Here is a 10,383-nt window from a genome sequence, read left to right on the forward strand (position 1 = left end):
TAGTAATCACCACTAAGCATAGCTTTTCTACACCTTTAAAGAATGATTAATAAGGGGAAGAACATGTATTGCAATGTAGAGTGTGTGTGTGTGTGGTTGTTTCAATAAGTATGGATGACAAATTAAGCATATATTGTCTAAATAACATGGTGGATAGCACAACATATCAAATTAAGCCATTAATCATTTCTTTAAGCTCACAATCCAAACACATCACAAGGTTAGAGATACATGTTACTTGCTTTTCATAAGTATGGAACATCAACAACAAGCATGGATTGTCCTCCCATTTAACAACTACACTACAACTAAGCTAATGGCATGAAATTAAACTAATTAAACTAAGGGAGAGGCACAATCCATCAAGGAATGAGTATGAACCATCAAATAAACTACAAGAACATGACATTAAGCACTATGTCTTGACAATCTCTATATCTATAGCATCAACACACATAGACATGCATCAATAACACAAGAAATAGAGACAAACACATGAACATTTATTCTAGCATACATAGAAATATAGATAGAATGAAATAATCAATTGGAAGCATTAAACCACATAAATCTTTGAATAAACAAGATCTATATATATAAAAGTGTCAAGACATAAATCACAATACAAATCCCCTCAAAAATACATAAATTAAGAAGTAGAAAGCATGCTTAGGGCTAACTCTAGCCCCAAGTAGATGTCCAGCCACTCATGGATGATGTCCTTCAACCCTCAAGGGTAAGCTCCATGAAAGAAATCTGCTCCTTGGTTGATGAAGAGTCTCCAATGGTGTCTCTAGCCTCTTCCTCTTCTTTACTTCCTCCTTAAGAGTTCTCCTAGGTATGATATGATATGATATGATACAATATGATATGATACAAAAAGTAATCCTTATCCTTATATAGGTAGGTCAAATGACACCCAAAATGAGCTGGTGTCGTACAGCAAATATTCTCCAATGATTGGATAAGGGACAACTTTTTGTGAGCTGGAAATTTAACTTTTTCGCATTGGAGGAAGTTCGATCGATCAAACCTTGAACTTGGATCGATCGAATATGGCTGAGATCTATCGAACTGAAGTTGGATCGATCCTCAATGGCAGCGCCTTTTTGGATAAAAACAAATTTGAGATATTTTGAAGATATTTTTAGGAAAAGGACAAAAGTGGTTAGTAGGGTGGTACAACTGAATAAGATCAAATATTTGGATAAGGACAAGAATGTTCGATCGATCAGAGAAGGAAGTTGGATCGATCGAACTTTTGAGATCTTTGAACAGGGACAAACATGGCTCAGATCTATCTTGAAGTGCTGAGATCGATGAAAGTTGGATCAATCGAATTTTTCTTGAGATCGATCGAAGTTGCTGAAATTCCACCCTTTGCTTCATTTTTGTTCTACTTTGTTCCTTTATTTGAATCATCCCAGAATTGCTTCACTTATGCTCTTATTTGGCTAAGTTAGCTTATTTTGGGGATAAGTACCTGAAAATGGAAATAACACGAAATCAATTATGCTCAATGCAGGCATGATGTTCGATCGATCGAACAGATAAAAATTCTTCCATTTGCATTACATCCCTAGATATCTTCATACACAGGGTCTATTAGATGTGCAGCTTCCAAATGTCTTTGGAAGACCTGTCCCTCAATGTAGGGTTTTAGTCTCTGTCTATTAACCTTGAAAATGTTTCCCTTTTTCAAATTTTGAATTTCAACCGCCCCATGCGGTGCAACAGAGATGACTTCATAAGGACCCTCCCATTTGGTTCTCAACTTCCCCGGAAAGAGTTTCAGTCTAGAGTTGAAGAGCCAAACTTTTTGACCGAGTTCGAAAAACTTCTTCACAATATGTTTATCATGAAAGGCTTTAGTTCTTTCTTTGTATAGTTTGGCATTGTCATAAGCATTATATCTCAACTCCTCCAACTCACTTAATTGTAACAACCGGTTCTCTCCGGCCTTATCAAGGTCAAGATTGAGCTTCTTAACAGCCCACAAAGCTTTATGTTCCAACTCAACCGGAAGATGGCAAGGCTTTCCATATACAAGTCTATAGGGAAACATGCCAATGGGAGTCTTATATGACGTCCGGTAAGCCCACAAAGCGTCATTTAACTTTCGTGACCAATCTTTCCAGGTGGTGTTAACCGTCTTCTCAAGAATATGCTTAATTTCCCTGTTAGACACTTCTACTTGCCTACTTGTTTAAGGATGGTAAAGAGTGGCCACTTTATGAGTGACGAAGTACTTAAGAAATAAATGCCTTAAGAATTGATTACAAAAATGCTTTCCTCCGTCACTTATCATAGCCCTAGGCATACCAAAATAAGCAAAGATATTGGACTTGATGAATTGAATAACTACAGAATGGTCATTTGTTTTGGTAGCATATGCTTCCACCCACTTGGAAACATAATCAACGACAAGAAGAATGTATTGAAAACCATAGGACATAGGAAATGGACCCACAAAATCAATGCCCCATATGTCAAAGATTTCTACAACAAGAATGTTAGTCAAGGGAATCATATCTCTTTTCGACATTGAACCCATCTTTTGACATCTTTCACATGACTTGCAAAAATTGTAGGCATCTCTACTTTGAAGAACCTTCAAGGCGGTTTTCTTTGCACTAAAATGCCCACCACATGTAAGTGTATGACAAAACACAAGGACACTTGGAATTTCGCTCTCCGGAATGCATCTCCTCACAATTTGATCCGAACAATAACGGTACAAGACAGGATCTTCCCAATAGTAATTCCGGATGTTGGCAAAAAAATTATTCTTTTCGTTCTTTGACCAAGAAGTTGGAAGTTTGCCAATTGCCAAATAGTTCACAATGTCGGCAAACCAAGGCATGTGTCCATTAGAAACTTGGAAAAGTTGTTCATCCGGAAAAGAATCACGAATTGGTGGACTAGAGAAAGGTTCTATTGATAACCTAGAGAGATGATCGACAACCACATTCTCGGTGCCTTGTCCTTGATTTCAAAATCGAATTCCTGAAGAAGCAAAATCCATCTAATTAATTTAGGTTTTGTTTCTCTCTTTGTCAAAAGATGTCTCAAGGCAGCATGATCGGAGTAAACAATCACCTTAGAACCTAAAAGATAGGATCGAAATTTATCAAGAGTATACACTACGGCAAGTAATTCTTTCTCGGTAGTGGAGTAATTCAATTGAGCTCCCGAGAAAGTTTTACTTGCATAGTAGATGGCACAAGGAAGCTTTCCTACTCTTTGGCCCAAAACCGCTCCTATGGCATAATCAGAAGTATCACATATAATTTCAAATGGCAATGACCAATTGGGAGGTTGCATAATAGGAGCAGATGACAATAAATCATGCAATTTATGAAAAGCGTCTAGGCATGCTTGATCAAAGACAAAAAGAGTTTCCTTGGCAAGGAGATTGCATAAGGGTCGAGCAATTTTGCTAAAGTCTTTTATGAATCGACGATAGAAGCCGGTATGACCTAGAAAGGAGCGAACCTCTCTCACCGTTGAAGGTGGTGGCAATTCAGCAATAAGCTCCACTTTCGCTTTATCTACCTCAAACCCCCTCCTTGAGATGACGTGACCCAAAACGATACCCTTTTGAACCATAAAATGGCTTTTTTCCCAACTAAGAATAAGGTTTGTTTCACGGCATCTCTTAAGCACTAAATCTAAATTTTTGAGGCATACGTCAAATGAAGTCCCAAAGACAGAAAAAATCATCCATGAACACTTCTAGATACTCTTCCACCATGTCCGAGAAAATTGACATCATACACTTTTGGAATGTGGCGGGGGCATTGCACAAACCGAAAGAATGTGGCGGGGGCATTGCACAAACCGAAAGGCATCCGTCTATAAGCAAATGTGTCGAATGGACAAGTAAAGGTGGTTTTCTCTTGGTCCAATGGGTCAAAGGCTACTTGATTGTACCCCAAATAGCCATCAAGGAAGCAATAGTACTGTTGTCTGGCCAATCTCTTTAGAATTTGATCAATGAATGGCAAAGGGAAGTGATCTTTTCTAGTGGCAGCATTTAATTTGCGGTAATCAATGCATACACGCCATGAATTGGCGATACGCTTAGAGATTTCCTCACCTTTTGCATTTTCAACCACGGTAATCCCCGATTTCTTGGGAACTATTTGAGTTGGACTCACCCATTTGCTATCGGAGATTGGGTAAATGATTCCAGCATCTAAGAGTTTAACAACTTCCTTTTTGACTACCTCCTTCATGTTGGGGTTAAGTCTCATTTGGGCATTTATAAAGGGTTTTGCATCATCTTCCATAAGTATGCGATGCATACAAATAGAAGGGTCAATTCCCTTAAGATCCACCACACTCCATCTTATGGCTTCCTTATTTTCTTTAAGCACATTTAAGAGAGCGTCTTCTTAGTCTTTTTCAAGACTTGAAGAAATGATAACCGGAAGAGTCTCTTTTGGTCCTAAGAATGCATACTTAAGAGTAGAAGCTAGAGTTTTAAGCTCAAGAGTTGGTAGAGAAACTAAAGATGAAACCGGTGGAGTGTAAGAGAGTGGGGGAAAAGGTTCTATTGGAGTTTTCCAAGATGGAAAATCCAAGCTTGCAACAGATTCCATGAGATTGGTTACTTCATCCATTGATTTTTTATCATCAAACCCACAATTTCCATACATTTCAAGAAGCAAAAGGATCATCGGATAGAAGAGATGAAAGGTTATCCTCAATTGGTTGTTTCATGACCATGGTAGGAATTGATCCCTCAACAATCTCATCCAACACATCTATAAGACAAAACTCGTCTTCATCTACAGGATGTCGACTTGTGTTGAAAACATTAAGCTTGACCATCATGTTGCCAAACAAAAGGTCCATAACCCCAGATCTACAATTGATGGTTGCATTTGTAGTGGCAAGGAATGGCCTTCCCAACATGATTGGGATGTGGTTGGTGGGATTGGCAACCGGTTCGGTATCAAAAACTACAAAATCAACCGGGAAGTAAAATTTATCAACTTTGATGAGTATGTCCACAACCATGCCCCTAGGTGTTTTGACGGATCTATCGACCAATTGAAGCACCACCGAGGTTGGCTTCAACTCATTCAAACCTAGTTGGACATACACGGGATAAGGAATTAAATTAACACTTGCACCTAAGTCAAGAAGAGCTCTACAAACTTCATGGTTCCCAATCACACATGAGATAGTAGGAACACCAGGATCTTTGAACTTAGGCGGAGTGTTTTGTTGAATAATGGAGCTCACTTGCTCCGTGAGGAATACTTTTTTAGGGCTTGGTCCCTTACTCTTCCTCTTTTGTGTGCAAAGATCTTTCAAGAATTTTGCATAAGGTGGAATTTGCTTAATGGCATCCAAAAAAGGAAGATTGATGTTTATTTGCTTAAAAACTTCCATCATGTCATGTATTTTCCCTTCTTGCCTCCCATAAGGCGAGGTTTCTTTTAAAGCATAAGGGAACAGAGCTTTTGACTCATGAGACTTTGTAATTTGAAGAGATGATTGAGAGTTCCGGTTAGGAACATTTTCATTCAAGGAAGTAGGAGTGGAATTGGGAATTGGATGGGCGACAATTTTAGGTTGCACCGATTCACTATCTTCCTTTGGTAGTTCAACCCTATTGTCCACTTGCTTACCATTTCTCAAGGTGGTGATGGCTTGCACTTGAGCTTGGGAAGAACACCCTGATGTAGGGTTTGCTTCCACACAAAATTGGGCTTTTGGATTCCTCTCGGGTTGACTAGGTAATTGTAATACCCCTAATTTTAAAAGGACAATCCTGTAATTTAATATAATTATTTTTATTTAATTAATTGATTATTTGCTTGTTTTAATTAATTAATTATTTGCTCATTTGATTTGTTTTATTTTTAATTAACTTAAATGTGTTTTTCTTTCATTAATTGTTTTAAATTGTGTTTTCTTTAATTAATTGCTTAAATTGTATTTGGGTTTGTTTCTTTACGTGTTTATGTAAATGCACTGTTTTGGTAATTAGGGTTTTATGTTTTACATCGTGTTTAGGATTGGAGCCGACATATAGTTGGTTTAGGATTTAATTTAGGGTTTGGTTTAGGATTTAAATTAGGGTTTCAACTTAAGCAGCTAGGGTTTCCTGAAAACCATATTCACTATATTCACGTACATAAGGATACAGAGGGAATACAGAGAGAATTTTAAGAGAGTAAGGTAGGGAATTAAGGAGGAGTTCTGGATTTAACTAGGAGTGGCAGAGGTTGATAACAACTATTGAGATTGCCGAAGTTGCTAGAGACAACAGTTTTGGATTTTCAATCGGAAATCAGGGGCAAGTTTCTATTCTGCTCTATCTCTTTAATCTGTGTTCTGTGCATGCCTAGGAGGACTTCAGGGACTAAAGGCTAAAACAATTGTAAGCAAACATAATATCATGGATTTGTGCATATAAGAATCTGGTTTAAATACTCGTAAGATAATTATTTTGCCTATTTCTGCTTCTCTGTTAATCTGTTTTTCTATAGTTGTGATTCAGGTTGTTGTAAACTAAGGTTGTAAATTATATGTGGGATGCTTTGTAACTAGTCTAGGAGTGAGTTTAAAGCCTGGAACAAGATCTTAAAACAGTTTTGATTTTTACAAAATAAATCTGTTGTAAGTTGCTTAAGGTTACTATTTGAACGTTCTGTAATTGTGGCTTCCAAACTTAAGTCTAGTTCAAATCATGGTTGCATATCAGTGGGTTAGGATTAATCTATAACTTTGATTGGACCCTAGAACAACTGATTAAAACATTCCAGAGACTCTGTTAGTTACCGGAGTCGAAGAAGATGAAGCAAGAATAGATAACGGTGTCCAAAGGAGCAAGAGCAGGCTCTAGAAAACCTAGGAGCCGCCTCTAAGCCTTTGGACCCAGCTCCTAAAGGATTGAAGCCAGCTCCTGGCTGTTTTGGAGCCAGCTCCAATAGTCCAGAGCCGGCTCTTGAGGCAATTTGAGCAGTGCTCTCACCCGGATGTGCTCAGTTTTGGTTTAGTGCACTGTTTGGCTGCAGGGGGTGTTTTAAATGGTTTGAATTGAATTAATGGATGGATACAAGTGTTGTAAATCCATTAAACAATAGAGAAACATAAATTCATAATTTAATTAAGGATTGGACAATGCACAGTTAGGCAAGGAATTTACCGGTTGCACCTTGAATATTAAACTGTTTACACTAGAGAATTTAGAGGATCGTTTGTTTATGATTTAATTGGGATTAAACATATATAAATAGGATTATAAGTAACATTAATTACTTAAATTTAACTGAATTTGTGTTGAATCAAGTTAATTTTCACCTTGTTATTCAACTACGGCAGATACGGACAACTTGGAAGATGTGAATGCTTATACTTATTTTGCAGATTACATTATTGGAATATTGATTTTGTTTAGGCCCTATAATGAATGCTTATTATTGATATATATGTATCAAATTATAATGATACATATTTTGGAGGATGGATATTGATTATATAGTGTGGTTCAATTAACTACGCAGTTTGGAGGAGTTAAATGCTCAGTAAATTTTTATCAGCTTAAAGGAATTGGTTTAGGATTTCTAAACTTTATATTGTGTGCATAATTTGATCCTAAACTTGATAGGTTATAATAAACGCTTATTCTGGAGTATAGTTGGTTTGCATCTATTACTGTTTTATCAACTATGTTAATTGGAGGATTGTATGTACTGGTATGGGACGGTGACATACTAGGTATGGATTAGTTCAAGCACTAAATCCTACCTAATTTGGAATGAGTTGGATTAACCATTAAAAGGTTAAGTCTTACTTGAATGGATGTGTATGAACCGGTATGGGACGGTGTCATATTAGGGATGGCTTAGCTCAAAGCACTAAGACCTACCTATATTGGAATGGATTAGTTCAAAACACTAAGTCCTACCCAAATTTGGATTAAGGTATGGATTAACCATAAATGTTAAGTCCATCACCTACTTGTGTCATGTCAATCAAATAAAGTGAATGACCTACTATGGTTTCAGGATGAATTTGTGCTACATATATCAGACCACTATACAGATGGATGATATTTTGTATTAGGAGTACGGACTTTATATATTTATTTTATGTGCCATGGTATGAGCTTGAGTCTCAGGACCATAGTTAGGGCGCGTATATCGCTTGGGATGGATAACTGGACATAGGTATTATTCCCTGGTAGGTCTAGGTACTCATGCCTACCTTAGGGTGCGTATTTGCATGTTGCCTTTTATTCAGGCTGAGACAAACCTATTGGACTAGCGAGCGTCCTATTAGTGTGCACTATATACATATATGGACTACTTTAGATATGGTTGAGTCTTCCTAGGATGTATCTGCGTATCGGATTACTGTTTGGATTGTAGTAGATCAGGACTTGCATGTGGGCCTGACCCACTCCTTTATTTTTTTCAGGTGTTCGTTAGTTCTAGGGTTAGAGCTTGGACGTGCAGAGCAGATACAGATATTCATTCCTCCGATTATGTAGGAATCTTCTCTATGTTAGCTGTAGAATTTATTTCTATGATTTAAACTCCTATTTGAGAATTTTATAAGGGGTCCAATAGATGGATTCCCGAGTTGTAAACTTACAGAGGTTTTGAAGCTTGGATTTTTATAATTATAATTGGAAGATATTTATTTCTAGTTCCTTTCAGCTTTTAAATTTTTATTTCTTAAATCAATTTTGTATTCCGTGTTCGATTTAAAATACTTTAATTGTTTGATATCCCTCGGACTCGGGTCGGACTTGATCAACCCGTGTCTCAGATCCGAGGGGTATCACAGCAATTTCCCAATTTCTCTTGCATTCAATGCATTAGCTATGGTCCTAATTTGGGCTTCTAGCTTTGATATGGATTGAGAATGGGAATGCAACAAGTTGGTATGCATCTCTAAGCTACCCAAAGCTATCAAAACATTGTCTTCAAATGTATAATTGCTAGAAAATGCATGAGGATAATGAGAGCAAATTTGTGAATCATACATTTGAGGATGTGAAAAGTGATTGGTTCTTTGATGAGATGAAGAAGAAACAAATCCTTGGGAACCTCCTTCCCTTTTATGAGGTGGAATATATTTGCCTTGAAACTTTTTAGCTTGATAGAAATTCGGATTTTCATTCCACATTGGAACATATGCACTTGAGTAGGGGTGAGCGAACGTAGCATTGACTTGTTCAAAGTGCTCATTGAATGCATGTCCATGGGGACAATCGAAAGTGGTATGTAAAACACTTGAACATGTCATGCATGGTTCACTAAGATGAGAAGTATGATGAAAAAAAGGTGATTTTATAACCGGTTTTTGATTCAACAAGAATTGATCAAGTTTTTGAGAGAGAGTCTTGACCTCGGCTACAATCTCTAATGAATTCTCTATTTGACACACTTGCAAATCTCTCTTATTTTCCTTTAAACTATGGTCAAACCGAGAAATATAATATTTTTGCAATGAGTTTTTGCTCATTTTCTCAAAGAGGTGCCATATGTCATCTTCATGTTCTCCAAATTATGATCCTCCACATGATATATCAACTATGTCCTTATGAATGTCGGATAAGCTCTCATAGAAATATTGAACCACTTGCCATTTCGAAATGTCATGATGTGAACATTTGCTTAGCAAGTCATTCAATCTTTCCCAAGCCTCATGTAACCACTCCCCTTCCCTTTGAGAAAATTCTCTAATTGAAGCACGCATTACATTAGTCAAACTTATGGGGTAAAATTTTTTCAAAAATTCATTTTGCATTTGTGCCCAAGATGTTATTAAATTTGCCCCCAAAGTATTGAACCAATGTTTTGTTTTATTTTTGAGTGTAAAAGGGAAGAGAAGTAGCCTAAGAACTTCCTCATGGACATCCATATATCTTACGATGGAACATATTTCAAAGAATTCATTTAGATGTTTATAGGGTTCCTCATCATCTAAGCCATAAAAGAGTGGACACATTTAAATAGTCTCAGGCTTAATTTCATATTGATTTGTTTCAAAAATAGCCAATACAATACAAATAGGTGCATGATATGCATGAAGATTGTAATGATCACAAAGGACTATTGGAGGAATTGGAGCTTGAACTCCGGGGCCATATTGATTAAGAGGTGAATTTTGCATGAAACGTGGGTCTAAATAGCTAAGATTACTCTCTAGATTTTTCATGTGAAAACCTAGGACGAATGATAGAACAAAGACTACCAAGACTTCTAGCGACACATGAAACACAACAAAACAAGCAAGCACTTCTCGTTCACAACAAATCAACAATCAACAAACTTCCTCCACATACAATGTTCCCATACTCCCATGCTTTAACAATATGCAAGAAAAGTAAATTGCCTCCACGCGGGCTCATGA

Source organism: Cornus florida, unplaced genomic scaffold (assembly GCF_030987335.1).
Source record: "Cornus florida cultivar Cherokee Brave unplaced genomic scaffold, ASM3098733v1 CherokeeBrave_3.0.0_Hap2_Chr11, whole genome shotgun sequence".
Classification (NCBI taxonomy): domain Eukaryota; kingdom Viridiplantae; phylum Streptophyta; class Magnoliopsida; order Cornales; family Cornaceae; genus Cornus; species Cornus florida.